The sequence below is a fragment of the Mesoplodon densirostris genome, chromosome 10, assembly GCF_025265405.1.
Source record: "Mesoplodon densirostris isolate mMesDen1 chromosome 10, mMesDen1 primary haplotype, whole genome shotgun sequence".
NCBI lineage: Eukaryota > Metazoa > Chordata > Mammalia > Artiodactyla > Ziphiidae > Mesoplodon > Mesoplodon densirostris.
In genome coordinates, this window is record NC_082670.1 from 33,586,979 (window position 1) to 33,606,658 (window position 19,680).

Here is a 19,680-nt window from a genome sequence, read left to right on the forward strand (position 1 = left end):
CTATCTCAGGTACTTGTACACAGACTATGAAGGAGATGGGGGACTTCAGCATGCAGAGCTGTTCTCAAAGTCTGGGGTCTCCAGCTATCCCTAGATTCACAGCCCCTTGAGAGGAACAAAAATTTCAGCCAAACAGGACAGTTGGTATTCCCCACTGATCTCTGACATGAGTCTTAAAACTCCCTAAACCTCAGTTTCTTTGTTTGTATAAGTAATGACTCCAAGCCTCTCAGATCCTGTGAGGAATAAATAAAATAGCACATACAAACCACCCGGCAGAGTAAGCGCCAATAATGATGAGTCCCTTCTTCACCTGCCCTATTTGTAAGGCTGAACACCCTGGGCTCAGAGAGGTCAAAGACTTGGCCCAGATCACACAGCGATCGGGCTGGAAGTCAGCCAGCGTTCTTTCCTCCCTTCTTGATTACCTTTTGGCCTTGGCAGACCGCACAACCACACGGTGTCCCTGACCCAATAAATAGGTGCGGGAGGGCCTTAATAGAGAAACTGCTGGAAGGATTATTTCCCGAGTTCCTTCTCCGAGGTGGAAGCTCCCCAATTCTCTTTCACTCTGGAAGAACTCTTTGCTCCTCACTCTATTGGGCCACTTGCTGTTTTTGTCCCTGCTGTCAGCAGAGTGGGCAAGACAGTGAGGGTATCTAGGTGTGTGAAAGGCCCGTGGGGAGGCCACTAGTTCACGTGTGTGCCGTATCACCCTGTTCTTGTGACTCTAGGTGTCTGTCCCAGTGGACCTGTGTGGCCTCCTGGGTGACTGTGCTGCTGCTGGAGTGTCCCACGTTTGTGCATTTCTCTGTGTGTTCCCAAGGGCTTGTTGCTCCCCCACCCCCCAGCTGCTGCTCCCAGTCCTGGGTTCTGCGAGGAGCTGGGCGAGGGGCAAGGGCAAGGTTGGGGGCAACGGTTCAGAAGAGATTGAGCACTTGGTCTCCGGCCTTAATGGCCGTGTCAGCCCCAGGGCCAGTAGCTACCAAATGATGGATGGGGTGGGCACCATCCTCCACCCACCAGAGAGCAGGGCTCCAGCCCCTCCCCACAACCGCCCACCCGGATCCCTCCCAGCAGCCTACAGAGCACCTCACTCAGGCCTGGGCCCCAGCTACACGAGAGGGTGGGGAGACAGCAGGGGCCACTCTGCTCCCCCTCTGCCTGACCCTGGCCCTGCTGGGGGTGGCGAGCAGCTGCCTGCCCCATTCCAAGTCGAGCTTCCCTGAGATCTGAAAACTCCTGGGCCCCAGGGGACAAAGACCAGAGCCTCAGGGGTGTGTGAGCACAGGAGAAGGAGAGAGAATCCAGCAGTTTCTTCTTGGGGTAAAGGGAGAGTGCCCCCCTTCCAACATTCGCACACACCATAAAGTTGCTCAGACAGCAAGTTTGGAAAAGGGAGAAAAAAGGAAGGAGGACGCAAACAGAGGTGCCCTTTTCTTTTCTTTTTATTGGGGGGGGGGGAACAGAGTGACACCCAGTGAACAACATAATTGCTGCAATGTGGCGTGTAATAACAGCTATTCAAGGGCCGATCATTCATATGAAACAGGGTGAAGCCAGCCTCTCATTTGCATGCTTGAGATTATATGCATTTGAAAAGTCATTTCCGCAGGGTGTACGAATAGCATTAATTCCCACGTGGCGCGCTGCTCTGCCCCCTCCCGGGGCCTTCACCTCTTTCCAGGCTCGAGCCTGCCTGTCCACCAAGACCAATCCAAACCTGCAGGTGGGTGCTCCCAGGACTCTCCTCACCTCTGCCCTGAGACACCTGTCCTCCTGAGGAGGAGCACAGCGGCAGCCTCAAGCCTCCTGCCTGTCTCTCTGCAGGTGTTGCAACAGCACTGGGTTGCTCCCTGCACTGTGGGTGAGCAGGCTCTGGGTGCCTGGCGCCCAGCCAGGTAGGGATGGGGTGGGGTGGAGTGGGGTACTGGAGGCAGGCCTTGATATCCGTGCCCTGCACCCACAACAAGGGTGTGGGCTGGAGGGGAAAGGCAGAGTCCATGGGAGCCTGGACTTTGGCTAGAGAAGGCAGGGGACTGGGTGTCAGGGGGCCTGAGCTCAGTCACAACCAGCTGTGACTTCTTTGCCCCCCTCCTTCTCTGGGCCTCCATTTCCCCATCTCTACATGGAGAGGTGGTCTTGAAGGTCTATTCTGACTTGGGAGCTCCAGGAGGAAAACTCCCTAGTCAGTATCTACACAAGAAGCCACAGTGTTCTAGCGGCTGGTGAGAGCCACCGAGGCTCCACTTGAATCACAGCTGTCCCTTTCCCAAAGGGAAATGTAGGCCTCACATTTCCCAATGGGGACCGGGGCTGCCTGCTCTGGTACTGAGGGGGACCCTCCAAGAGCCCCCTCCTCCATTCACTCCCACCCTTCCGCCTCTCTCCACACCCTCCTATCCTGCCAATCCGCGCTCCCACCCCAGGCACCCATTTCCTCAGTAAAGAGCTGCTGACTACCTGCAGAAGTGGAGAGGCGCTCTGGGAATGAGACCAGCTGGTTTCAAGGGCCTGCTGTGTGACCTTGGGCAAGTCACTGGGCTCATACCAACAAGTAAGGAGAGGCAATTAGAAGGTCTTTCTAGTATTTGCTAATGAGGGCCACCCTTCCCTGCACCCTCTCCTACGCTGCGCTGGGGGCAGAGGCCGAGTCATTTCCCGTGCTCTAGGATTTTTGTCTGGGGTGCTGGTCCTGTCCTTGGGTAGGTCCTGGTCTTCCGTCTCTCAGGGTTCCCTTGGGGAGCCAGGGCACCTCGGAGCCTTTGGCCAGTACCCCGACGTTCCCGACGCTCCCGCAGACAACGCCGTCGAAAGGAAGGAAGGAAGGGAGGGAGGGAGGAAGGGAGGGAGGGAGGAAAAAAGGAAGCAAGCAAGCAGGGTCAAAGCCACAGCCGCCTCTTCCGCTCCGGGGGAGCCTGCGGGCCGCCCGGGGGGGGGCGTGTGTCGGGGGGGTCCCACTTCCCGAGGCTCCTGGCCCTTCGAAGAACGCGGGCTCGCAATGAGGGCCGCCTCGGAACGCGCCCGGGTCCGCCTCTGTCCCCTCCCTGGCCGGAAGTGACGAGTTCCACCTACCTTGGGGCCAAAGGGAGGACCCAAGGGCTAGGGTGCTTTCGGGGGAGGGGAAAAGGACGGGGAGCCCCACACGCGTAGAAACTTTTTGTGCCTTTTCCGCGGGCCCATATGGTGTACGGAGTATTAATTACCGTAGCTTTTTAATTAACAATCGCTTAATCTGAGCCGTAACATTTGCCACGACACCCTACGCCTCGTTGCGAACCCGCGCCGCCCGCCCTGCCAACTCATCAATTAATTTTTATTGACGTTTTCTTCCCCAAACAGGCACAATACCAGGGTTTTCCAATTAACACCTCCGCGATCTCTAATTAGTGCAATTAACAGACTGATGGATGCCCGGAGTTTACCCGCGAGGGAGGGAGGGAGGGAGGGAGGGAAGGAGGTAAGGGGCGGGGCAGTCCCCAGCGCGCTCTCTCCCGGCGCGCGTCCCGCAGGGCGCACACGTGCATGCGCTCAGCCTGAGAGGGGGAGCACCCCCAGCACTTGGGGGAGCACGGCGGATGGGGGCGTGACCACAGGTAACCTGTACCCAGAGCAATGGTGGTGATTTGAGTTGAAATAGCATATACAGTTTCCAGCCCTTTCGGAAACCTAGAAACTAGTTGGAGAGACAGCTGAAAGCCTGAGACTAGAAGTTGGGAAACTGGCTTCTAGCCCCAGCTCTATCACCAATTTGCTGTGTGACTTGGGCCAAGTTAGTTCTCCCCTTTTCTTCTCTGTATGATGGGGGAAACTAGACTAGATGTAGCTACCTATTTATAATGCATACCCCTATCAACTTCCAAGAAAGACTGGGAAGCAGACTGCAATAAAAGACAGATTAAGCTACTTAAAATATAGTATCGTGGGGTAGTAGGAAGGGAGAATAAATAGGCCAAGATCTTAAGCCAGAGGATCTCACACTTGAGTGCATCAGAATCACCTTGGAGGGCTTGTTAAAATACAGATTCCTGGGCCCCAGGCCTGGAGCTTCTGATTTTAGGTCTGGAATGAGCCTGAGAATTCATTTCTAAAAAGTCCCCAGGTGGGCTTCCCTGGTGGCACAGTGGTTGAGAGTCCGCCTGTCGATGCAGGGGACATGGGTTCGTGCCCCGGTCCGGGAAGATCCCACATGCTGCGGAGCGGCTGGGCCTGTGAGCCATGGCCGCTGAGCCTGCGCGTCTGGAGCCTGTGCTCCGCAACGGGAGAGGCCGCAACAGTGAGGGGCCCATGTACCGCAAAAAAAAAAAGTTCCCAGGAGATGCTGATGCTGTCTGTCCAATTCAACAGGGCTTCAACGATGAGCACTGGCTTTCAGTTATGAGCTTCCTGGTGGCCAAAACGAGATGATCTACCTCCGAGACCATTCACTCATTCAACATGGATTTAGTGCCCGATTAAGCCAAGCACTGAAGACCTATCTGCAGGAAACTGAAATTCGGTCCTGGCCCCCTACAGGCTTACAAAACACAAACAAGCCAGTACAGGTGTCCTGGCTGCTTTTGAGGGCAACTGGTAATAATGGAGGTCCTATTCCCCCTCCCTTTTTTTCCTGGGTAAACCTGGCATTTGCCTTTTCGAAAGTTTAGCCACTAGTGGAGTTATGGTCATGAACAAAGTCATTCTTCTCTCTCCTCTGACGCTGGCCAGGAGAATATTTCACCGGCAATGACCCTTCATCCATTCATCGGTTCAACAAATATTTAAGCACTTACCCATGTGCCAGGCTGTGTGTGTGCAGACCTGAACAGAACAGGGCACAGGCCCTGCTCTCCTGGAGCTAATGTTCCCAGGAGGTGAGGCAGATGATAAATAAGGACACAAATAGATAAGCTCAAATAAAATAAATTCTATCAAATATGAGTGCAGGGAATAAACAGGGGGATTTACACGAGGGCAGGGGGCAGGGAAGGCTTCTATCTATCTATCTATCTATCTATTTTTTTGCAGTACACGGGCCTCTCACTGCCGTGGCCTCTCCCGTTGCGGAGCACAGGCTCCGGATGCGCAGGCTCAGCGGCCATGGCTCACGGGCCCAGCCGCTCTGCGGCATGTGGGATCTTCCCAGACCCGGACACGAACCCGCATCCCCTGCATCAGCAGGCGGACTCTCAACCACTGTGCCACCAGGGAAGCCCAAGGCTTCCTTTTTAAATGGCGTCTATACTTAGAAAAGAATGAGCAGGTATGGGTCAGGTAAGGTGTACACTGAATGCAGGGGAACAACATATGCAAAGGCCCTTATTTTACAAGAGAAGTCACTGGTTTCAGACTTTCTTCGGAGCAAAAAGTCTTTGAAATGGACACATTTCTAGATTATATAAAAAGACACAAAAGTGGGTACCACATAGAACAGAGCATGAGGATGCCGTCTATTTCCTTCTTTCTCTTTCTTTTCCTTTCTTTCTAGCTGTCCTGCTATCAGCTCTTACTTGTGTCAAGGGACGTAAAGCAGAGGGCTTTTCAGAGCAATGAGCACTGGCATTTCAAGTAACTTGGGATACTTCCCAATCTGTCATCCCAAGACCCAAGGATCTCCTTCCCCATTCAGCTCAGGCCCCAAAGGCCCACTGGCTTCAGGCCACCAGGTGAGGAAGGGCTCAGGGAGGAGCCACTTTGGGCCTCAGCCTTTCTTATCGGCCCCTCATTTAGCATCCTACCTGCTGACCCTGCTCTGATCTCTTATTACCTCTGTAATTAGAACATGAGCAGTGAGGTCACCATTCTGAACCTTGGTTTCCTTGTTTACCATACGAAGCTAATACCAATAACCCTTCCCTTCAGGGTTGCTGTGGTATCAAATAAAATACACTGCCAGAGAAGGTGTTCAGAGAAGGGTAGTTACTACAGTTATGGGGACCTAGCAAGTCCAGATCCCATCCCCTCATCCTAGCCTTATGGTTTGGCACTTGAGGAAAGTGAGACAGAATCCAAGGGTTAGAATGTCTCTAGCTCCAAAATGGGTCCCCACACCAGAGCAGGGTGATGCGAGTCACATGACTACTTGGTTCTCTGATCAGCCCGCCAGTGTCTCTCCTCAAGCAGATGGGGCTGTCAGAGTTCCAGAAAAAGCTCAAACCCTCTCCAGGCCCAGCCCTCCCTGTACTTGGGGACTCTCCCTCGTGTGGGTCAGAGGCTGGCACCCTCGGTTTTCTCCCTAAGACTCCCACTTCAGCCTGAGAGTCTCCCTAAATGATACACTAGGAGCTATCTGGTCCACCTGTAGGGACCATTCAAGGCCTCTTCTTAGCACAAAACTTCCAAGCCCAAGGAGCTAGTGCACATGGCAGGGTGAGGACACACCTCTCAAAGGCTGCAGCAACCTCTGATTTGGAAGGGGAGCCACCATCCTGGGCTGTCTGTTCCAGGTTCTCCCCCAAGTTGTTTTTTTTTTTTTTTTTTTTTAATTTATTTTTGGCTGCATTGGGTCTTCATTGCAGTGTGCGGGCTTCTCATGGCAGTGGCTTCTCTTGCTGCGGAGCAAGGGCTCTAGGTGCGTGGGCTTCAGTAGTTGTGGCTTGTGGGCTCTAGAACACAGGTTCAGTAGTTGTGGCACACAGGCTTAGTTGCTCTGCAGCATGTGGGATCTTCCTGGACCAGGGATCGAACCTGTGTCCCCTGCATTGGCAGGCGGATTCTTAGCCACTGTGCCACCAGGGAAGTCCTCTCCCCCAGATTTAAATAACTTTATTTTCTAATCATAAAAGTAAGACATCGTGGTAGAAAAGTATGAAGAAAAAGTAAGTAGACTTATAAATACCTATAAGTCTACCAGCCAGAGATCCTTTTGGGATCCACCCCTTCCAGTCTCATCCATCTTCGCTCTCTTTGGGCATATAAACATTTAAAACGTGAGCTTGGGTTCATAATCTGTACATGGTTTGAATTTTTCTGTTTTCCCACTCACCACTTATGGTCATAACCATTTCCACATGACATCAAATATTTTAATTAACAGTTTTTAGTGGTCACAAAGTTGTTTGAATGGGCTGTGTGTTCCAGAATTTATTTAGCAAATCCCCTAAAGCTGGACATCCAGACTGCTGCCTATTTTTTCACTATGACACTGTAATAAACACCCTCATGCGAACAGAATATTCTCCATTTCTATTTGCTTAGGATACATGTTTAGGTGGAATTGCATATTTTTAAGGCTCTTGATACATTTATTCCTTAATTGATGTCCATAAAATGTGTGCTGACTTTGCCCTACCTTCAGCAATGGAGTCCTGTCCCAGAGGACTCCATTCTCCTCAGCTCATTCTCCAGAGGATTCTCAGATTCTGCTTATAGTATTGAGAGCCCAACACTACCGACCCCGTCAAATCTGGGCACATAGTTGGGTGATGGGCCTCTGCCTGCAACTGATACTGGGCACAGTGGGTACTGGCATTTGGACATACAGAGGGTGATAAAACACAGCCCTTGTTTTTGGGGGGTGGGTTATAGTTTGGTGGAGAAAGACATACAGACAAACACAAGCATTTAAAAATACCCATACTGGGGCCTCCCTGGTGGCGCAGTGGTTGAGAGTCCGCCTGCCGATGCAGGGGATACGGGTTCGTGCCCCGGTCTGGGAGGATCCCATATGCCGCGGAGCGGCTGGGCCCGTGAGCCATGGCCGCTGGGCCTGCGCATCCGGAGCCTGTGCTCCGCAACGGGAGAGGCCACAACAGTGAGAGGCCCACATAACGCAAAAAGGGGAAAAAAAAAAAAAAAAAAAAAAAAAAAATACCCATACTGGGACTTCCCTGGTGGTTCAGTGGTTAAGACTCTGAGCTTCCACTGCAGGGGGCGTGGGCTCAATCCCCTGACAGGGAGCTAAGATCCCACATGCCATGCAGTGTGGCCAAAAATTTAAAAGAACCAAAAATATACCTAGGTTCCACTCCAAATCAATTTAATTGGATTATCTGGGATCGGCATGGATAATTTAAAAAGCTCTTCCAAGTATTCTCAACTTCAAGTACAGCCAGGGTTGAGAACCTCTGCCCTACACAACACACACAACTTTACAAATGTTAAGTAGATACTGGGGGGGGGGGGGGGCGTGGTTGCTGGCTATGGGTGCCTAGAGGGAGTGGGGACGCTCCGGGAAGGCTTCCTGTAGGAGGTGACTTCTGAGCTGAGTCTTATGGAAGTGAAGCCTGGGCACACAAGTTGTGAATATATTTTAATAACAACCATTCCCCTCAGGGTCCTTGAAAGTTCTTTCCCATACCCTGTCACACACAACCTGCACTCACTCTGACAGATGAAGGAACCATACTTCAAAGATGCTTAGTGATGTGTCAAGGTCACTTGGCTTCTAGGAGGTTGAGCCAAACTGAAACCCTAGAGCTCTTCTGACTCCCAAACCAGTGCTCTTCCCCAGAATTCCACCTCAGACGTGGCAAGGCCCAGAGGGCGGTCACTCTGTAATTTCCCTGGAATCTGAACCTTTCCCCACCACCATCACCACACCCCAGCGCACTTTCACTGGCTCTGGCCCCAAAATGCTCCCAGCAGGCCCTAGCAAGGTGGCCTCCCTCAACACTGCCTTCCAAGTAACATGACCAAAAGGAAGAATTAACTAAAAGAAAAAAAAAAAAGAAAAAAGAGAACCAAAGATCCCACTCCATCTCATTAAGAAAGTAAACATAAGAGCCATCTAAGTGTCTAATTAAGCTTCTAATTAGTCCCTGCTTGTTACTAATGCAAATTAGATTACTCCGCTTAACTACAGCATGTCCACAACACCCTTGTTAATTGCGGCCTTTTGAAATTAAATTACTCCCTAATTAGCATATCAAAGCCATTGATTCGGAGCTGGGAAAGATGAGGGCAAAAGGAGCCGAATGCCAAGTTTGGTTAATCAGAGACGGCTAATTAAATAGTGCCGTCTTTCGTGGGGGGCCTGCTGGTTAAGAGGTGGGGTACTCATCCAGGGCCCAAGTGGCCATCTGGAGCCTGGTTCTGGTAGTGCCCTTGGCACCAGGGGGCTCCAGCTGGCCTGGGACAGCCCAGTAGTCTGGCCTTCTCTGGGGCCCTGGCTGCTCTGCCCAGCCCGCCTCTGACATGCCCTGGCCCCTCCCTTTGTCTCTCCTGATGATATCTAGGGGTGGCATTCACAGGGATCTTGGGTACCAACTCAGGGGCATCCAAAAAACACACCCATATTCGAATGTGCAAGATTCAGCAAGCATCCTTCCACATCTCTCTCCCTGTTCCAAGATGAATTCTGGAAAGGTGACTGCTCCCAGTGCTTCTCTAATCCCCACCTGTGGTTCCATTCTCGGAAGAGTCTCCTGATCCCCAACAAAAAGTACATAAATTTCGGGGGGGGGCAGGTAAGAGGGTGATGACTTTCATAAAGGGGCTCACCTGGGCAGGCGTGGGCTGATTTCAGCTTGGAACAGACCCCTCAAGACACAAGATCCTGTAATTCCCTCCGTGGTAGAAGGAAGGGGAAAAAAAATCACCCACCACCATCAGTTCTTATGCAGCTGTGCAAGAATTAGATTTGGGTCAGGGTGTCGTTAAAGGTCTTCTCTGAGCTCTTGTACAGACCCTGCAAAGCCTCTCAGACACCTGCCCCTCCCAGCTCTTCCTAGAATACAGAGGATGGGCAAAATCTCCATGAAAAAGTTGCTAACTGAAATGCCCTCAGGGGCTAGGCCGGTCCCCAAGGGGGCCAAGTGGGAACTGGAGGGTACTCAATCCCAGTCTATCTTTACCCCACAGAAATGCAGGCTCTGTGTTTGATAGGGTTTGGGTTTTTCAAAAGCAGCCAAGTGGGGATATTTATGTGAAATTTACCACCGTAATAAACTTTGTGTGAGCCAACAAAACACATAAGGGGTGAAGTTGGTCCATTTGTGACCTCAGCCCTTATGGCCAGCATTCTAGACAGGCAGGTTCCAGTCAGCTGTGTGACCCTGGACAAGTTACATCACCTCTCTGGGCCTGGGGACCTCACCTGTCAAACAAGAACAAGGAGGTATGTGAAATGGCAAAGCACAGCTCCTCAGTCAGGGTCTGATGACCACCTAGTTCTACTCTGTACCTGCCATAATCCCTTCCCAGACTTCGGATGTCTTCTAGAACCTTCTTCCATGCAGAAGGCAGAGTCTGGGCTTCCAGGTGTCCTTGGAAATGCTGAGGGCTTGTTCCTACAAATGCCTGACTTGGCAGCTGGGCAGCTAGGAGGTACACACCTATGCTCTCTGCCCTACATTTAACAGATTAGCCCTGGTGGGTGCAACAGATCTTAAATGCCTCTTCTAAAAACGACAGAACTTTCACAAGAACAAAATCTTGATGACTGACAGGTCCCTAGCCTGGTCCTTCAGTGTCCCCCTCCCCCAACTTGGGTGTGTATATGTGTGTGTCTGTGTATGTGACTCTGTCCACAGCTCTCCTCCCCCCAGTTCTCCTCTCCAAGTTTCTCACCAGCAGCCCCCGCAGCACAGAGTCAGGGTCATGGCCAAATTCCCAAAGCGTTTGGTTTTGCTGATTTACGTACGGAAGGATCAACCAGGGCCCAGGGGAGAGGAAGCCCCCGCCCCCACCCCCCAGTGCCCAGCTCAAAAGGGTGAATCTCAGGCAGTGCCCAGTCCATGGGTATTCATCCAAACTAATTGGTCTAAAGGGTCCATAGCAGTGGTTTTATTTTAGAAAACAAGCGAAATTTAAAGCAAAGCAGAAAAAGATAAATGGGGAAGGGGTGAGGCTGTCCTGGTGTGAGGGGGAGGGCGGAACGGTGGCACAAGCGGGCCAAGCTGCAGCCCGCCTCGCTGAGCTCTCTCTCCCAACGAGATTCAATTAATTGATAACAAGAGGCATCAAATTAATTTCTGGAGGATGTGAGATTTTGATGAGGGGAAATCTCGTAGATGGGGATCGGGTGGGAGGCGGCGGGCAGCGCCCCCTCTAATCAGGCTCCGCTGCCTAATTGGGGAGGAGACTTGCCTGGACCGCAGGGTCGTCTGCCCCACGCTCCACAGCGCCCCTTTCGGGCAGGACACGAGGAGGCAGTGAGCTCCGGATGCGTGGAACAAAGGGGGCCGGTCTCCTCTCACCCAACGCCCAACTCCCTCCTCCCCGCCACCAGCCCACAGCTGCGGGGAAGGGCGGGGGCAGGGAGAGGCGAGTGTGGGTGCTCCCTCACCAACTGCACAGTTATGAAAACCAGGGCCCAGAGAGAAGACTGTCATGCCTAAGGTCACAGAGGGAATGAGGACGCTGGTAGCAGTGCGCTTACTGGTGCCCTCAAGGGTGAGTCCCAGACCCGCGTGACCCAGACGGGTGAAGTCATCCCCAAGCTCAAGGAGGTCGGCACACAGCGTGGGAGACCCTCCCTGTAGCTAAAAGATAGAGGCCACCCGCCCCCTCTTCCAGAGTTCCCTGGACCCCCAGACCCCAGCATCTTAGGGCCGAAGACACCGGGCGCGTGAGCTTCCCGCACCTCGCAAAGATGTGCTCAGGGTAACACTGGTCCGGCTAGCAACCCAGAGGTAGTGCCCCCAGCTGGGGGGTGAGGACCGGGAGCCCTGGCTCTCCTGAGAACCCTGGAGGCTTCCTAAAGGAAGGATTCTCCCAAGTGGACCAACTGTGCACCCTCAATATCCGACCTTCACAAGTGCCTCTGTGCCTCCGGCTCCAACCCAGAGATGTGGAAGCCTCCAGAAGCACTGCGCCCAAGCACTTACAGTAGCCGCCGCTCCCTCGGTCTCCTGCAAATCCTGAGTTCCCATCTCTCCCCCAAATTCTCCTCAGCTGCGCCCGCCCTTTTCTTTCAGGGTGTGATACACATCTGCCCAAAGAACCCCGTGAAGGAGTGAAAAGAGAAAGTATATGCTACCCTCTTTTGGACCAACTTCTTTCGGCCTGGGTCTCCTGGAAGCCTGAGCTCCAGAGCTGGGGAAAGGAATCCCAGGGAGCCCGCCCTCCAGCACGCCCGGTTGAAGAAACAAGAACAGAAGCCCCTTCACCAGCCCACGGGCCAGTTTCCCTTCACACAGTTCAGCCCTCCTGAAGGCTCTCAGGGCCAGCACCTGCATCCTGTGCCCGCTGCGGAGTGTGAGGACCGGAGCCTGCCTCCAATCACCAGAACTTGCGGGAAAGATCCTCACTGGGGCACTTGCTCCATTTCTGATTTTCCAAGTTGTAAGCGAGCCACCTCTTATTAAACCTCTTCACCTAGACTCCTGTGGGCCACTGCACACAGCGATGGCTCCACAATATTTGTGGAATGGAGAGGAGGAGTCCCGCTCTCCATGCCCGGATCCACCCTGCCCTCCTGTCGCCACCATTTGTCCCTCCCTCGTTGCCGGTGGGAATTCTGGGTAATTGCCACCCGCTGACCCTGCCTACCTTGAACAAATGCAGAGGGTCACTAGTCTACACACCTCACTTTGTTACTGTCTGAGGAAAAACCATCTCACCTCCCCTCCCTCCCATTTGCACCGTAGTCCAGGTCAGGTGCCATCAGAAACTCCAAGTAGGGGAGGGGACTTTCCCCATGCCCTGCACCGCCAACGACTCCACGCACCCTCAGGTCCCAGCTTGGGAGGCTTCAGCTGGGCAGAGGATGGGGCCTGGGGAGGTGGGCAGAGCTGCTGGGATTTTGGGGAACAGGCTGCATGGCTATGACCAGGGCTGGGGAGAAGAAAGGCACCGGGCTGCACTGGAGCAAGGGACAGCCAGGTAAAGATCCCGGGAGGAGTCATCCTGGGACAAGGAACAAAGGAAGGAAGGGCATGAGCCTGGCCCAGGCTTGAATGGCTCACTCCTTTGAGGGACCAGATGCTTTGACTCTATGGCTCAGCGCCCTGTGGCCTTGTCCAAATGGGCACCTTTTGTGCTAGGAGCTCTTGATTTCCAGCTCAGGCAGGCATGCCCCGAGTCCAGGCTCTGCCCAGGGTCCACGAAACGCCATCTCACAAGGCCACTGCATCTGCAAGCCTCAGCGTTTGGAGTGGAGGGTTCCTGCTGTAATCCCAGCAGGGCAGAACTGGCCGTGGGTGAAGGTGTGCATTTCCATGGAGAATCCAGGAAGGCAATGTTGAAAGAGGCAGAAACTTCGCACTCAAGGGAAGTTTCTTTTTGCTTCTTTAAGCTGGTCCATCCAGGAGTAGGTCCCAGATTGATCTGAGACTGCCTGCCAAGCTTGTCTTCCATAACGCTGCATAAGCCAGGGTTCCAAACCATACAAAGTCTCCCTTTTTGGAGAAAGGTGGTGCCAGCCATTTTTCCTCCTCTGTGTTCTAGGGAATTATCCCTCCCATTTTTGTTTCCATGAGCACCTTAGGATGCTGGGGGAGGGGGGATGACTGGAGCTTCCAGGGTCACGTGCACGTGGGAAATGTCAAGTTCTGAGCCCAGACCTTCCCTTAAAGGGAAGACAGGATGAGGAAACCCAGCCTTCTCGTTGGAGGACTGAGGGGGGACGCAGGCCTGAGCTTTTGAAGGAGGGATGGGGAGTGGCAGGCCCTCCCATCCCCTCCTTTCTCCCTTCCCCACAGCAGAGGCTCAAGCCCCACCGGTTACACTGGGAGTCCTAGGAGCCCACATGTTAATCCCAGCCCTACCACTAACTAACTGTGTGACCTCAGACAAGTTGCTTCTTCTCTCTGGGCTTCATTTTCCAACCCCCTAAAATGGAGATTAATTTCCAGTATTCAGTCCAGCATGTGGCCTGGCAGTGCTGGGAATCTAATAATAAAAGCTACCCCTTGGTCAGCACTACCCTGCGCCACTCACTATGCTAGGTTCTTTACATCTGCTCTTCCACCCTACTCCCAAACAGGCTCTAAACGGCTATCATTGACCTACTTTACCCGTAAGAAAACTGAGGTTCCAAGAGCTTAACTAAGTTCTCCAGAGACCCATCACCATTGGCAAGTTCCAAAGGCTTTTCCCCTGTGACCCATGTTCTGCCCTGGGGAGGCCTGAGTTCCTTGCCCTGGGTTCCAGAGTTCTGGAACCAAGTCATAGGAAGTCATTTCAGCCATCAGAGCCTCAGAATCCTGTCAAAAACAGTGCCTGCCCTGCCTTGGTCTGGGAAGCTGGGAGATTTTGAAAGGAAACTGTGCAGAGCTCCTTGGATGGAAGAAATTATTACTTTGCACAGTTTGGGTTACTAGAAAAGTAAAGAAAGACATTGTGCCTGCTTGGGATGGGCATGGAGGGGTTTGCATTTCAGCTGGAGAGACAGGAAAGCCACCAAGGCAGTGGGGCAGCAAAGGATTAGGATGGAGGGAAGGAGGGTGCAGCTACTCCAGGTGTGGAAGATCAGGGAAGCCTTCTTGGGGAGATGGCCCTTCCCCCCTTGCACCTCATACCCTTCCTCTGAAACAGACACCCTGCTCCCACCCTCCTCTCTCTAGTGTGATATCTTATCTGCCTCTCCTACCCTGACAATGTGCAGACCCCAGCCTTCACTGCTTGGGCACACCAGTGCCCAGCCTGGGACCTGCCCAGACAGAGTAGGGGCTCAGCAAACCTTTGGGGAATTAATGGATTAAAGGATCCCCCCTCCTTTCCTGCCCCTAAGGAAGAGGTGTGTTTGGAGTAGGGGCCCAGCAGGATATGCACATTCCTGGCAAGAAGGGATCTACCTGCCAGCAGCCAGAAAGGAAGTTTCTGGCTAAAGGCACAGGAAAGGAGGTGGGGTAGGGATGTCTAGGTGTGAGAAGTGTACCTACACAGAAAGGGACAGGCACAGGTCCTTTTTCAAGTTAGGCCCAACCTGCCCTCCCCCCACCCCCCAGCACTGGTGTCAGGCCTTTCTCCCCGCAGGGCTCACGGGTTCACCAACTCCATAACTCCTGCAAAACCTGCCCAGGACCGGGAGAAGGACAGAAAACCCCACCCAGGGGCCCAGCACTTAGTGCCAGAAGAGAAGGTTCCCATGGTCCCCCCCAGTTTAGTGCCAAGGCTGGGATGGGGCTAAGGTAGTGGCGGGGGGATCCAGGAGAGATTCACATCTTACAGGGGTCCTGAGTTGGCGGGGAGCACTCGCTACAGCCACCTCCTCCCCATGCCACGTTGCCCCACTGATGAGAGGGGGAGTGACGCCAAATGGGGAGCCCCACGAGACACAGCCCTGCTTTTGAGAGGCTCAGATCTAAGGGTGCCAGAGCGAGCAAGCTGTCCAGGTGCCCACAGCACAGTCTCAGGGCCCTCCCTCCCTCCTGCCAGGTGACAAAGAGCCCCAGAACCCAGGCAAGACAAAGTTAAAACAAAAATAAAAACAAAATAAGCCTGCAGATTTCCCATCTCCTGAAGCGGTTTTCTGCCAGGTTGGGCAGGGGTTGTCTGGGGCAGGGGCTGTCTGAGGTGGGTGGCTCTCCTTAGGGCAGCTGGGGCCTGGCCAGCTTGTTGGGCCTTCGGCCCCCGCACCCACCCGCTAGCTCACCAGGAGGATCATCGGCTTGAAATGCCCAGCGCCAGCAGCGCTCAGTCCCAGAAGTGAGCTTCTGGGTTCAAATTCCTGGTGTCGAGGTCTCCATTACCCACTGTGCTCCACAATGGGACTGGTCAGACCCTACCCACTGTGCTCCACAATGGGACTGGTCAGACCCTCCCGTGGCTACAGGCGGTACAGATGATCCCACAGCTCCTTCCTTCTGGGCGGGAGAAGGGGGCACCCAGGTGGGCCTCCAGCTCCGACCCTAGCTGCCTCTCAAACTGCGCTCCCAAGGCCCTCAATCCCAGACCCAACACGGTTCGCCCTAGGACAATCCAGGCGTGTGCTTTAACACGGGATGAAGATGCTGAAGTTCAAGTGAAAACCCGCATTGGCCAAAATGCTCCTGGGCTTTCTCAGCAACCACGGGGATGACAGCTTCAGACTTGGGTTTTCTCCTCCGGGCACCCCACCTCCAACCCCTGCTCCAGGCTCCGAGGTCAATCAGCAGGGAGACCCGGCGCTGGGGTGCGAGACACGCGGTGATCTCCAGACGCCTTAAACCCCAGGCACGGAGTGAGCGAGGAAATCAGTCAGGCGGGGGATGGCAAGAGAGGCCGGCGGTGCAAAGGGACGAGCCGGGTGTTCTAAGGGCTCAGTGTCTCCGCGTTCCCGTATCCTCTTCCCCTAACCTAGACAGTCCGGGTGAGACGCCGATGTGTTCACGAGGTCGCCCCAGTTGGAAAGAAAGAATCCGCAGCCGTCAGGGCCTCTGACTCAGAATCCGCCTCCCGCGAAATCGCATGGTCCTTTGCCGGGGACGCCGGGACCCCAGGTCGCTCAGGGCGCCCCGCATTCTAGCGCCTCGAGCTGTAGCTGGGCTCAGCTCAAGTTAGTTTGGCGTTGATGGGGAGCGCAAGACTCGAGCACTGCCGAGGTGACCGCCTCTCAAAGAGAGGTGTCTGCCAGGGGGCTGTCCAGGGGAGAGGCCACAGTCCTGGATCTGAGGGGGGGGTCTTGCTTAGTTATCCCGGGGCACTCTTCCCTGGCGGCCTCCGAACCCTGCTGCCGCCCTCTCTCCCCACTACATGGTGAGGCGGGGCTCTCCCCAAATGCGGTGAATGAAGATATCGGCCGGGTCAACCCCCCCACCCGCCAGCACCGGCGCACAAAATCACAAGGAGCCGTTTCCAGACGCTCTCAAGTCCCCAAGAAGTTTTCCGCTCTATCTCCCAGCCGACCCAGGTATGGCGGAAAAGCGTTGACTGGCCCCGGAACCTCCGAGGTGCGACCCCAGCAAGCCAAGTCCCCTCCTCACCTAAGGCGACGCGTTGGATAGGACCCCGGTGCCCCCCAAGCTATCTGCCTCCGGCGCGTCCTGGGGAGTCCTGGACAGACTGGGGTTGGGGGAGCCCACTTCACCACTTCCCTCCCCGGCTCAGGAAAGTCCGGGCTGGGAAGTACTCTTTGTCTGACTCGGGGCGGGGGGGTGGTCGCACCCCCAGACACCCCATTCCCCGCGGCCAGGCCGGGAGGAGGCCGGTCCTAGATTCTTGGGGGGAGGGCGGGCCTTAGTAGCCTTTCCAGCCCCCCCAACCCCTGCCGACCTCCTCTGCCCGCCCCCCCGGCGCCGCGCCGTAGCCCCCACCTGTTCCCCAGGCAGCTCCGGGCCGCGGGGGCCTGAGCCGGGGCGGCGTGGGTGTCGCGGCTGCGCTGGGTCAGGGCGCCGCAGCCGGCCCCGGCTGGAACAAAGTGCGCCGGCCTGGGCCCGGCTCCTCCCGGCGCGTCTCCCGCGGGCAGTTTGCAAACACAAAGTGAGCCAGTGAGCGGGCGAGAGAGTGCGCGAGCGAGGGAGTTGATCTGGTCGCCGGCCCAGCCCCCACCCGCGTCCCCGAGCTCGGCCAGCCACCTACCTGTCCGGCCCGGCCGCTCCGTGCGGGCTCCGGCCCGTCAGCCCGCGCGGGGCATGGGGCTCGCTCCGGTCGCCGCCCGGGCCCGCCGCCGCCCGCTGGGACTGCCCCTCCGCGCCGCTCGGCGCCGCGCAGCTCCCGGGCGTCCTCCCTCCGCGCCGCGCCGGCCGGCCGCCGCGCGCCCTACCCTCGCCGGGGCATCGCACTTTGGGGGCAGCTCGGCTTGCTCCGGCTGTGCTCCTCCTTCCCGATCCTCCCGCGACGCTTGTTCGCTCGCTCGGGCGCCGGGGCTCCGGGACCCCGGCGTCCCCGCCCCCGGCCCAGCCCTGGTTCCGGCCCGGGCTCCTCCCCGCTGCGCCGCCACCGCCTGCGCCGCGCCCTCCTCGCGGGCTGGGGGCTACGTCCCGGCCGCCGGCCGCACAGTCCGGTCCGCAGGGGCGGCCGGCTCCGGACTCCGAGGGGCTGCGACTGAGCCCGGGCAGCGAGTGGCTGCGAGCGGGCGGCGCGCGGGCGGGGCGGGAGGGGGCGGGGAGGAGGGGGAAGGAGGGAGCGCGCGGAGAGCGAAGGAGGAGGGAGCGAGCGAGCAGCGGAGGGAGGGAGACCAACTTCTAGCGCTACCATAATTCACCTAAAGCAGGTGCAGCAACTTTCACCCTGCCCGACAGCCAAGTCGTGAGCGAGAGGAGACCACGTGGACCAAACTTTAGGGGAAGGAAAAGTGGGGATCTGGGGAGAAGACGTAAGGCTGCGATCCTGTAAAAAGGGGGGGTAGGCGGAGAGACCCCAGGGGTTCACCCTGGCCTTGCGAATCCCTTGGCGCGCTTTGCAAACTCCAGCTTTTCCCTGGAGTCTGGAGGTACGGCCAAGCCCTGCTCACACACGGTTCATTGGTTCCCGGCGGGCTGCGCCCTATGCAGGGAGTGGCCGGGGGGCCCAGAGCCCGGAGCCGGTGTCCTTCCTCCTCTCCCTTCTGCGCCCCACTGCGTGGGGCTGGGGGTGGGCTTTTGAACCGGGGGTGGGGGAGGTGGGAAGGCTCCTTCTGGGCTTTGTGAACGGTCACCCCGGGCGCGCGCCGCCTCCCTCTCCGGAAGGGGAATTTCCCATAAAGTGCTCTGCGAACCGGTGAAGAAAGGGCCCAAAGCCGGACCCACGCGGGCAGAGCGGAGTGCAAAGTAGAAGCAATTATCCGGACAAATTAGATTGTAAACAAAACTCAACGTCTTTTGCCTGAGGGCGGGGTAGGGTGCGGGGAGGAATCGGAGGGATTGTGGCGGTAGCCAAGGTGTGTATTTGGGTTGGGAGGGGGAAGTCTGGATGAGGAAAGGCCCCAGATCCAAGGCGGAGGGCTGTGCTGGTAGCAGGCGCCCCACTCAGAGACCCGTGGAAACCTGAATAAATCCTCCCCCCCGCCTTCCACCCCCAGAACATCTCCGGTCTGGCTCAGTGTGTTGCAGTGGGGAGGGGTGAGGGACACCTCAGGGGTTGTCAAGGAGTGCCCATGACCAAGGGATGACCCTGCTGTGGGGGGAGGGCAGGAAGACCGTGGCTCTAGAAGGCTCTCCTGCCCCACATCACCCGAAGCAGGTGGAGACGGGCAGGCGCAGGATGCTCCCGTGGAATGTGAGCTGGGGGTGCTTCAGGGATTGGAGCTTAGGGTATGCCAGGGCTGTGCCCTGGGGAGAGAGGATTTCTTGGAGGAGAAGCCTTTCCAATGGGGCTTGGAAGAAAAAGAGAGGAGACTCCCCCTTGGGTTCTCCATCCCTTATTCCATCCCTTTTCTGTGGGTGCAAATAGCCAGAAGGAGCTGTAATGTCAATGCTCTCTGTCCAGGCCTAGATCCTATGTATTGCCCTACACAGGGCAGGTGTGACAGGCATATTCAGCTTCTGCTGGTGTATTTCAAATAGCTAGGTGTGAAATTGTTGGGAGGAGGACCCTAAGCACCATTTATGTGGATACCACAGGGTCCTTTCCAGTGTAGTAAGAGCAGAAGCAATAAGAATAAAAGAACCACAGCTAACCTTTGAGTCATACCACATGCCAGGCCTAGGACTCATTTCATCTTCACAATAACCCTATAAGTAGATAGTACTGTTACCTCCATTTTACAAAAAGGTTAAGTCACTGTCCAGGCTTACCCGGCTGGTAAGTGATGAAGCAGGATTTCAACCAGAGCTACTTCTGTGGGGCCTTTAAAGCAGCACTGCCTGCTTGTGGGTTACCTGAGGAGTATAGTTTGGGAGAAAGGAAGCCTTTGGTGGTGTGACTCTATTTATTTTCTATGGAGAGTCAGCGCTGGTGGGAGTCAGGGTGTGTGGACAG

The 19,680-nt window shown here is 55.6% G+C and overlaps 1 protein-coding gene across 2 annotated transcripts in view; it reads right to left on the reverse strand.

Moving 5' to 3' along the window:
* Positions 1–17,841, reverse strand: part of FOXP4 (forkhead box P4) — a 51,867-nt gene extending 34,026 nt beyond the window's left edge. For both annotated transcript variants that reach the window (XM_060111612.1, XM_060111610.1), the window contains exon 1: positions 17,362–17,841. The gene's annotated coding sequence lies outside the window, so the exon portion shown is untranslated. The remainder of the gene's footprint in view (positions 1–17,361) is intronic.
* Positions 17,842–19,680: the final 1,839 nt, after the last annotated feature.